This window comes from Petaurus breviceps, unplaced genomic scaffold (assembly GCF_028583685.1).
Source record: "Petaurus breviceps papuanus isolate PSGF00001 unplaced genomic scaffold, PetGlider_PUasm1.0 685, whole genome shotgun sequence".
Lineage (NCBI taxonomy): Eukaryota > Metazoa > Chordata > Mammalia > Diprotodontia > Petauridae > Petaurus > Petaurus breviceps.
The window spans coordinates 5,042,019-5,049,970 of NW_027186455.1; the positions used below are offsets into that span (position 1 = coordinate 5,042,019).

Consider the following 7,952-nt stretch of genomic DNA (forward strand, 5'->3'; position numbering starts at 1 on the left):
CAGTTTTGTCTTTATATTTCTAGCACAGTTAGGTGTCAGGTGACATAATAATTTAACAATTGCCTGTGGAATGAATGAGTAGCTCACATCTTTTCCTTCTGACAAGGCACCCTGTACTAAGAGATCAGTGGAAAGGAAATGAGGCAATGCTCTCTGAATATCCTTAGCCAGTTTTCTATCAGCTCATGTAGATTCAGCTTCTGCCAAAGCCCAGGTTTTCACTGATTGTATCCTTTCATTTGGCATCACTGTGGTCATACGTATCCCAGCCCCACTCACAGAAATTGGTGGTATTAGTGGAATTGGTAATCAGGAAAGCTGGGATTTAGTGTAGGCTATCCAGTGTGCTATAAAGCATATAACTTCAACAACAGTTTATTTTTATATGTGTTTTAAGGTTTTTGAAAGTCTTTTTGATTAAAAAATTTATTTGATATGATATTTGTAAATAGAGCAATAAAAAATAATGGTCATGCAGACAAATCTTATCTTTCACCCTCATCTTCTTTTCAGTTCCTCCTGGCTAATACATCTTGCCAGATCAGTATTACAACCTGGTGGCCTCTCCAGGAGATATAAGCCCTTAGAATGAAATGGAACTATAACAGTAGGATGTACGTGTCCAAGTGGTGGGCAATTATCTTAACAGTCCCAGGTAGTGTCCTCTAAGTTCCAGGAAGCCCCCAGTTCAGTATAGACAACCTCTACCTTGTGCCAGATGGCCTTTGCCGTGATCTAGGTAGTGTTATCTCATGCTCAAGCATCTACCTTCATGGCCCAAGCGATACCCACTTCAGCCTAGACTCACGCAGCCTTTTTAGAGGCCCAACTAAAGTCACTGGGTAGTGTGTTCTGGCAGTAAGAGCCCACGATAGGTAGGACAGTGCACAAATCAGAGTGAAAGGAGAAAGAATTCCCACTCTTCCTGATCCTGCTTTCTTTGGACATATTCCAACACCCCATGAATATCACAGTTTGAGGGTCAAGAAGAATTGAGTTAAAAAGTGTTTTTTTCTTTAAAAATGTCTGTCACCAATATAAACTTCAGTTTTCTCGTCTGTAAAAATGAGACAGTTGGATAAGATAACCTTTAGTACCCATTCCATTGCTGAGCCTGTATTTCATCTCCTGTCTCTACATATATGCTAAGGGACAAGGAGGGAAGAGAAGAGACTATATTCTAAAACACTGAACTCTGCTCTTCTACAGCCATGGTGTCAAACACCCTCATTTTACAGGGCAGAAAACTGAGGTCCAAGGAGATTATAGGGCGTTAATTCTTTTTGACCTTTGATTTTTCTCTGCTATTCTGCTGCATTTTACATTGTTGATCTCACTCTCCTTCTGAATATTCTCTCTTATCTGAATTTTTGTGACATTTCTCATCCCTGGTTCATCTTCTGCCTGTCTGATCTCTCCTCATTCTCATCATCCACATTGTACCCTTTAACTGAGGGTTTTTCCCAAAGTTCTATCCTAGGCCCGCTATACTCCCTCTCCCACCCTCCATTCCCCTCCCTCCCTCCTTACCTCCCTTCTTCCTTTATTTCCTTCATTCCATTCCCCTCCCTCTGTCCTTTTCTCCCTCCCTTACTTCCCTCCTTCCTTCCTCCCTCTCTCCCTTCATTCTTTCTTTGTCTGTAAATTCACCAGCTTCCAAAGCTTAACTATCATCTTTATGCTGATTACTTCTATATCATTTATATATCCAGCCCCAGTGTCTCCCCTAAACTTCAGTCTTGTATCACTGATTGCCTATTGGACCTTAAAAACTGGCTGTCCCAGAGACATCTTAAACTCAACATGTCTAAACCCAGATTTGTTAGCCTTATCCCAAATCCTCTCCACTTCCACACTTCCAATTATTTCTTTCTAAGGTGTCATTACTCTTCCAGTGTCTCAGTTTCCTAATCTGAAAAATGTAAGTAATAGTAGCACCTACCTCCCAGGGTTGTTGTGAGGATGGAGTGATTGTAAAGTACTCGGCCCAGCGCCTGCACATAGTAACTGCTGTATAAATGTTAGCTATTATTATTTTATTATCCTACCTGTGATGTTGTGCATAAGCTGCCCAGTATCAGATCAAAACCAGGAAGCAGAGAGTACACAATGCATCTGGCCCTATGTGTGTGACCTGGTGATTTGTTATTTAGTCTGGGTTTGCTCTCTTCCCTGGGCCTACAGCCTACATCATTCAGTGAGGGAGCTGAGAGGAAGTCATCTTATAAATATCTGTCATCCTGTTGTCTAGACATCAAGGAAGAGATGCGGTTTGAGGGAAACTGAATGGGCTCCCAATGCAAACTTTTGCCAAAGATGGGTCTATCATTTGCATGAGGAGTTCAGTGGGTGCAGTGGAACTACACTCTTAACAGGTTGCATCCAAGCGAGATTCAGTATAGAAAAGTCTATCTTAGACCCCATCCAAGGGGTGGTTTTTATCAGCCATTATCAACTATTATTATTCACATTTTGAAAAGACTGAAGGTGAGGAGCCACAAGAGTAATAAATATTCTTCATATTGAGAGATAATACTTTCTCCTCTTTTGACTAACAATGCAAATTTCCATATTAGCTGGGTAGTTTGTAGCAGTAGAACAGAAATCATATAGCCCACTAGAATGGAATAGAATTCAGCCATCATTTATTCAACACTTCCTAGACACAAGACACTGTGGTAGGTGTTGGGGATATAAGGGTTAAAAAACAACTCCCTACTCTCAAGGAGTGTACATTCTACCAAGGGATATATCTGTATACAAGTAAGTATAATTGGCTAATTTGAGGAAGAGTATTAGCAAGGAGGAGATCAGGGAAGCTTCACAGAAAAGCTGACACAAACTGAAGCTGGACGAAAGCAAAGAATTGCAAGAGTCAGAGATACAGAGGGAGTGAATTCCAGACACAGGGAGGGGAGAGTGGGCAGGGGGCCTATGCTAATGTATGGAGGCAAGAAATAAAAAACTGAGTACAGAAAAGAATCCACAGTCCAGTTTGGCTGGAAAGTAGAGTGTGGCTAGTGGGGTAATAGGAAATGTCTGCAAAGGGTAGGTTGGAACTAGATTGTGCAAGGGTCTTGAACACAAGGCTAAGGAGCTTGTTTTTTATCATAGAGACAATGGGGAGTCACTAAAGATTGTTGAGTAGTGAAGTGTATATTGGAAGACTATTTTGCCAGTTTCCACAGGGGAAGAGTCTTGAAATAGGGGAACTAATTAGGAAGCTAAAAGTTAATGGGTAACTGAACTAGGAGAGCAGGCAATGTAAGTATATATATCCAAAAATAAGCTATTATTTTGTAATGTAGCAACAAAGCCTACTATTACAATGAGATTTACACCAGATTAATCTGAATTCTAAAAATAAAATGCTCTATGTCTTCCATTTCTCTAACACTTCTAATGCTACTTCCCAGATATTTCAACATCTATTATTTTGTTTTATCTCTAAAGCATCCCCATGATATGGGGCAGGGACAGGGAAGATTCTTCTCACTTTATTCAGGGAGAGATGAAGGCCTACCTAGAAGGTTTCAAATATTTATCCAACATAACACAACTAGTGAAGTTGGGACAAGAACTCACTTTAAGTCTAGGACTCTTTCTACCCAATCTTGTTCACCTGTTCAGCATCCAGGTCATTGACTTCTAAGGACAGAAATGATGTACTAGAAAAGGTACTTTACTAAATCAGGAGAACTGAGCTCTAGTCCCAGTGTTGTCCTGAACTGTGTGGCCTTATGCCAGGTACTTCTCTCTGGACCTCAGTTTCTCTACCTTTAAAACTGAGAAAGTTGAACTAGATGATCACCAATGTCCCTTTTAGCACTAAGATTACGTGAAAATGATTCATCTTCTACTCATAATATAAGCAAAGGGAAAAGGACTTTTTGTCCTTTGCTATCCCATTAAAGATAGTCATGTGAGGTTTTTTTTTTTAAGCAATTGGGGTTAAGTAACTTGCTCAAGGTTACTCGGCCAGTTATTTCTGGGTGGGTGCTAAGTGTCTGAGCCCAGATTTGATCCCAGGTCATCCCGACTCTGGGCACAGTGCTCTTACTATGCTACCTGGCCGCCCCAGAGAAATGGGTCCAAGGTAGATTTAGGAGACTTAGCCAAAGTCACATAGGCAGTAAGTACCAAAGGCAGGATTTGAACCTGGGATTTTTGATTCCAGAAACAGTGCTCTTTCCTTTGTACCAAGCTATCTACTCATGTGAGTTTTTAAAGCCTAAATACAGGAGGAAAAAACTTTGATGTCTGAGGATAGAAGTCCCTAGAGGGCAGGTGAATTGGTAGTGAATTTATGGAATGGGGGCAGGCATGCCAGCTTCTTTGGGTACTAGCTGGGAAAGACCACAACAGCAGCAGAAAATGAAGCTGTAGAATAGCACAGAAAGTAGAGACAAGTTGTGAAAAGGGTACAGAGGTAAATGGTGTGGGGACAAAGGATGAGATGGTGAAGCAAGGTAAGCAGTTGAGGGGGAGGATGGAGAGGGGGAGAAGCAGAGTATCATCTATGTAATCACAGTTAGTGTTGGGAGCACTAGGCAGCATGGACCTGATGGAGATGGAAAATTGCTTGGGGCACGGGAGTTTGAGGTCTCTTTCTTCTAGGGTATTTTGGGAGATCAGACTAACTCTTATCTGTATGATCTTGGGGTTAGTTCATTAACATGTCCAAATCATTTCAAAGTTGTCGGTAAAACTTTAATGCTAATGTGCCCATATTGTCTCAAAATTGTCAGCATCATTTGGTGATCTGCTGGTCTTTCATGTGGAAGTCTAGAATTTGTCTGGAATTTATATATTGTAGGACTCTGAGAGCAAAGTCTAGATGGCTTCCCCTGATTCAGCACATACTATCAGGATGTGATTTTTGGTTAATATATGATGCAATTTGTAAATTATGTTCCTCTGATCTTTGGGATGGTTTGTACATGACTTCTAAGTTCTCCTTTGCAATCTCACTTCCTGCCATATACTGGCTACTTATAAAGTTACTTACTATACTGACTTGAAATCAGGGTTGGGGGAAAGAGGGTTAGAGGGACCAGAAAAAGATACAATTTTTTTTTTTTTTTGCTTTTTGGAGAGGAGAAGGCAGGGCAATTGGAGTTAAGTGACTTGCTCAAGGTCACACAGCTAGTGAGTGTTATATGTCTGAGGCCAGATTTGAACTCAGATCCTCCTGAATCCAGGGCCAGTGCTCTATTCACTGTGCCACCTAGCCACCCCACAAGATACAGTTTTAAGAAAGCAGGACTCATCTACCTTCAGTTCAATAAATACTTCTTGAACATCAGCTATGTACTGGGCACTGATAGGGATATTAAAAATAATATGACACAGACTGTACTCTCAGGGCACTTGCCACCTAGTAGGAAGATAAGAAAGGTGTACAAATTTAGTAATTTTTACTTATGTCATATTAAATATTACTAATATAATATTTATAATAAATATTATTAGCATAATCTAAATATATTAAATGTTATAATATATTACAGAAAATGATGGGTTATAAAAGAGGGGAAAAGTGCTATGGAATCAGAGGGAGACATCCCATCTGCTTATTTGGATCAGAAAAGGCTTCATGACAGAGGTGAAATGGCATCTGACGTGAGCCCTAGAGGATAAGTAGAATTTTTTTTTTGAAGGCAGAAAATACAAAGTTTATTTTTTTCAAGGTTTACAGGTAAACCATGTACTAGCACCTCCCCTGCCCCACCCTCCTCTCCCTGCTCTGGCTTTATCTTAAATAGCTCCTTTTTATAGATCAGGACAATGTTCCTAGAGGCAAACGATTCACTGTAACAATGCATTATACACTATTTAAAATGATCATTTTTTTTAAAATGTACAATCAGAGTCCTTAAAAAGCACAGTAGAAATTTGAGGATGTTTACCTTAACCAGAGAGTACTCATCACCTTCACCTTTCCAGTTTTTAAATCCAAGTGCCCTCCCCTCCAGAAGGCATGCCAGTCTCATTTTTTATTGGGGGCCCATTTGTCAGATCACACTCTTTGACTGGAAAAAAAACAACCACCACAAAACCACACACAGCCCATTCAGAGGCATTTGTGGTGGGCAATGGAGGGCCTAGATGATGGGTAGAATTTTTGACAGATGATGATGTGTGGGGGGGGGCAGGAATATGATTCCAGGTAGAGGAAACAGTATGAAGAAAGATAAAAAAAGGAGGGAAATTATGTGGTATATTCAAGAATCAAAAAGTGGACCAGTCTTGTTTTAATGAATTACATACATGGGAGATGTCTTGAAAGGAAAGTTGGGGCGATATTGTGGAGCCCTTGAAAATATGCTCAGAATGCTACTCCCCTTATAGTATGTGCTCATAAATATTAAATTTAGTGTATATGTGTGTATACATACACATATACATACAAATGTATACACATATGTAAATATGTGTGTATGTATGTATAAACAGAGAACTATGCCAGTGATTCCTCAAATGCCCAAACGGGATCCCAGGGAATAAATAGTTTCCAATTCCAGTCCAGTACTACATGTGCTCTTAAAATTTCCATGAGTGCTCAGTAGCTGGATCCCAGGGAAAAGTGTTTGTTAGTGACAGGAACCTCACTGAACTGACAGGAATCTGACACTGACCCCATAAAGTGAATGTGCTGCTGGTCTATGCAGTGACACAGCCTTAATGTCATTATTTTCCCTCCCTCGGATGTTGTGATAGTAATGGCAATTAAAGATTCCCCTGTATTGGCTTGGTTTTCAAATTGATTGTGTTAAAACCCAGAGTTTGTTAATCCCACCTGTGGGATGGGCTTGTTGATGTGAAAAGAAAGTCCTGAACTGGGAGGAGCTGGTGAGGTAGATTTGGAGAGACGCTAGAGAGAGGCGGAAGATCTTTTTGGAGGCAGCACCTCGTGGAGAGAGAGAGAGGCTAAGAGAATTGCTGGTGGCCGCTTTGAATTGCCCTGGACTTTTGAGACCTGCCCCCCTGAGCTGCCAAGGACTGAGGAGACATGGCTGTTTTGCTGGTACTTTGTCTGTCTGTTTTGATGTTGTTTTGCCAGATTTGTCCACTGGTGAAAGACAGTCCTTTTGTTGAAGAAGTCCTGGAACCTGGCTGTTCGCTAAGAAGCCCTGAGACTGTCCTGCAGACAGAGAGTGAATACTGTCCACTGGTGAGGGACAGTGCTGTTGTTGCAGGGGTCTGGAGACTGTCCTGCAGACAGAGAGTGAATACTGTCCACTGGGGAAGGACAGTGCTGTTGTTGCAGGGGTCTGGGAGCCTTTCTGTTGGTTCAGAAGCCCTGAAGAAGGATTTTCTTGTTGTATGTTTACAGAAATCCTGGGAGAGGGCTTTGCTAATGTGTTCAGGGGTTCTAGGACTGTTCTACAGACAGGATAAATTCATGAAGGGACTGGCAATGTATCTTGTGGCTTTGCTAAGCCTTGTCTCCCCAGGAACTAAGATTGCTGAGAACTTGCCTCGTGTCAAGATGAAGAAAAGACCTCCATTTGGGTATTAAGTGCTGTGTTTAAACTTGATGTAACTCTGGGGTAGATTCAATTGTGATCCAGGGGTGGGGAACTTTTGACCTTATGTTTGGAAACTAATCTCCATTTGAGAAGAGGGGCTTTGTGGTGGACTTAATTAAGGTATAGCCTAGGGGTGGAGAAGTATTTAGAACAGGGACTTTGTAATTGATTGAATGATTGGAAGGTCCTGGGGTGGGGTAGTCCTTGGAGATTATTTAATCACACTTAGTAAATGCTGTATTTTGAATGATGTCATGTTTTGATCTTCTCTGTTCTGGGTTTGTTACTGAATAAAATGGAGAGCACCTATTCTGGTATTCTGAACCTTGGGAAGTTGCCTTTCTTTTGGCATTACATTACAGATGTGCAAATGCTTTTTGATCTTTCCCCAGATGAAACCAGGGAGGCCAGAACACCCAC

General features: G+C 41.1%; 1 protein-coding gene across 1 annotated transcript in view; it reads right to left on the reverse strand.

Annotated features, from left to right (window-relative positions):
* SPATA24 (spermatogenesis associated 24) overlaps window positions 1-7,952 on the reverse strand; it is a 96,726-nt gene that overhangs the window by 56,632 nt on the left and 32,142 nt on the right. The gene's annotated exons all lie outside the window — the stretch shown is intronic.